The sequence below is a fragment of the Teleopsis dalmanni genome, chromosome 2 (assembly GCF_002237135.1).
Source record: "Teleopsis dalmanni isolate 2A chromosome 2, ASM223713v2, whole genome shotgun sequence".
Lineage (NCBI taxonomy): Eukaryota > Metazoa > Arthropoda > Insecta > Diptera > Diopsidae > Teleopsis > Teleopsis dalmanni.
Genome location: NC_051847.1, coordinates 8,703,061 through 8,706,400, shown reverse-complemented (window position 1 = coordinate 8,706,400; position 3,340 = coordinate 8,703,061).

The window sequence follows — 3,340 nt, the reverse complement described above, 5'->3', positions numbered from 1 at the left end:
AAAGGCAATGAAAACTATATGTAAATTTATATATGCAATACGAGTGCGAGTACGAGACAGTGTTTTTCAAAAATATCTTGTTGACCTAACAGAGAACAGCTTTATAATATTATCAAAGGGGCATTGTTATTAGAAAATCTGTGAAAAAATATGCGTTCAGTATTTTAAATAATTCTTTATAAATAAATTATTCTTCTTGAAACCTAGAAAGGTTAGATGTTTCTGTTCTGTACATCTGTATATGCATTCCACGTAATTTGAATCTGCTAGCTCTTGTTTGTCGATGCATTACAATTATTGCGTATATGGTTGGTCTGAATACTCTTCCTCCTATTACTGTAACACCATTTTGACTCCGTGGAGTCAGCGACTCATGTCGTAACAAAAATCTCGATTTGCTAACGAATTTTATTGTTGAAAATAAATCAAATAAAAAAACTTTCACCGTTGAAAATATGTGAACTCAGATACAAAATTTGTCTGTGCTGCTTTATTTGCTGTTGGATTGAATTGAATTGTAAAATACTTTTTCGTGTTTACATTTTTATTTGGAAATAATTTACATATCGGAAGTTTTAGGAAAAAATTAGCTGAAGAGCCGCTCTGCTGCTGTACAGAAAACCAGATCTTTTGTGATCTCTATCTGATCAGCACTGACTTGGTTTACAGGTTTTCAACGAAATTTTTTACCAAAAAAAAATGAAAATTATTTTCAGTTAAGATACTTTACAGCAGTTACCAATAACGAAGCAATTAACCTTCATGTACTTAAATTTTCCGATTTTTAAATTTTGACTTTGACCCACCCTTGCGCCTATTTCAGTTAACAATAATTTTTACAATCATTATTTTAAATTTCAGTGAGTTTTCGTACCTGCAAATTGCGTATAATTAAATTGTGAGTAAATTGAAATCGAAACTTCAAGACAAGTCACGGATTCTGTTTACAGTAGTTAATGGATGCTCAGCATTCATCAGCGCCTTTGTTTGAGAAAAGGGCGTGAAACTCAATGTCAGATTTAAGATAATTTACAGTGTGATTTGCGATGAAAATTTATTTAACTGCTGCTAATAAGTAGCTTAAAAGATTTGTAGTTTTGATAATTGCAAAAGCAAGAGAAAATTTTGATTGCGTATATATTTTCGACTGTCCTGTAAATATTAAGGTATTTATTACGAAAGACAGAGAGAGAGAGAGAGAGGGAGAGAGGGAGAGGGCGGATATATCTCCACATAAATTTATTCTCATAATAACTCATGCTATTTAAGGCTCAGTTAGACGGTGGGTAACGTAAGAAATTAATTCAAAGCGAAATGCACAACCAACCAAATCTGCGTATTTGATAGGAACGAAATAAACGAAAACGGTGTACTTTGTTTATTTCGTTTCTATCAAACACACAAGTTTGGTTGGTTGTGCATTTCGCTTTGAATTAATTTCTTACGTTACGTACCGTCTACTGAGCCTTTATGCTATAACTTTAAGAGAATGGTTCACAGTTACTCAGCTGATTCGCAGTTAAACTAACACAGTTCTACAGTGAAATCAGTAATAGGACAGTTTGTATAAGTTTGCTATATAAGTCTCTTGTACATATACGAGTATCTGCATAAGGTGTTATCTCATTCGAACTGTACGAGCTATACGGTGTAGGAAATGAATCGAAGTAATATATGTATACATACGGCTATCTATTACGAATAGTCATGTCATTATATTCAATATTTAATAGCTTCAATGAATGGTAAACAAAAGGATGATATTATTTAAAATATCTAGAATAGGCCTAGGAATTTCTATCTATATTTGTAAATTATTATTGAAAAAAAGTGTTATCAAACCATCCTAGTCGAACGAATGTATTTGTCTAAAGTCTAGGTTAATATGACCGAAACATTGCTGAGGTTGTGACTTAAGCGGGTATTACACATCATATTTGGTACGTTGAAATGCGAAATTTGTGCTAAGTCTCATGTATTATTATGACATGTTCTATTAATTATAATCACAATTCAAGAACTTAGTCTATTCACATATGCATTCCAGACACCCCTACGTCGTTACCCATTCGTTCCATTCCTATCCGAAGCTACTCTTGTAAATATTCGAATCATTTAGATGTCAAATACAGTGGCTGATTAGACCAAAGCATCCTATTTCGGTAGCTTGCATAAAAGTTGTTAGATCCCGGGCCTTCGAACCTGCTCCAATCGTTATGTGGCAATTGTTATTTCCCTAATAACCAGATGTTGTTGAAAAGTTATACCGCTGAACACTCGGTTGCTATGTTTAAAACAGGAATCACCATGAGAAGGTTGAGTATCCTCAATTTGTAAAGAGACTTTTTGAGACGCATGCATACACCTCAAGTCTCATGTGCAATAGCAATATTTGCAGGAATAACGAGCAGACTGATAGAAATCAAAATATTTTGATTTATCGTCACTCTTGTTCGCTTTTTTTCGTAAACAATCGGATTTTAGTCGGCTTCCATGCAAATTTCATTCTGTTTTAAGTCATGGAAGCGAAAATATCGTTTAAATGCACGCATGATTTTATTTTGTACTATATTTGCTGTATTTTTTGCTGATGAGTGTTCAAAATAATGTCCACAGTGCATGATGTGTGATAGCAAGCGACCAAGTTGTCGCATCAAGTATGATAATAATAGGTTACCTGATATTTGGTAGTCATGCTCTTAGATCGGTAGTTCTTCAAACAGAATTTTGAATATTGTTTAAGTTGTAGAGATGAAGGAAAGGAAGAGACCGTAAATATTGCAGTTGTTCAGCTCTGTTCAGAAGCAAAGTGATTTATTATGCAATTATGTCATCAGCTCTCTCTCTCTCTCTCTCTCTCTCTTTCTTACGAAAGTGTTCAGCATTAAGAGATAATATATTCTGCTCTATAAGAATGTAAGGTCTCGTCAGTTGTGATATCATAGTTCATTGTAGGGTCGATATGAGTTAGTAATTTTTAGTTAGTATGAGTTAGTGTAATGACTGTCGCAGTAATCACGACTTAAATCTAATCAATTTTTGTTGTATGTAATAATAATTGTTACATTTAATTATTATATGTAAATTTCAATACACAATATTTAATATAATTGCAGTTTTAACTGAATAACATAACATATTATGATAATCTAAAATTGTAAAATTAGATCAATTAAATAGTAATTGCTTTGATATTAACAACTGCAGTAAATTAGAATATATTACATTTAAATACAAGTTAAAGTACAATCATTTGTTTTTATGGAGTAGGGAAGTGCAAATTATATACTACAACATTTTATTGAATATCTCAACGCACATTTAGGATACTTGAAAATAT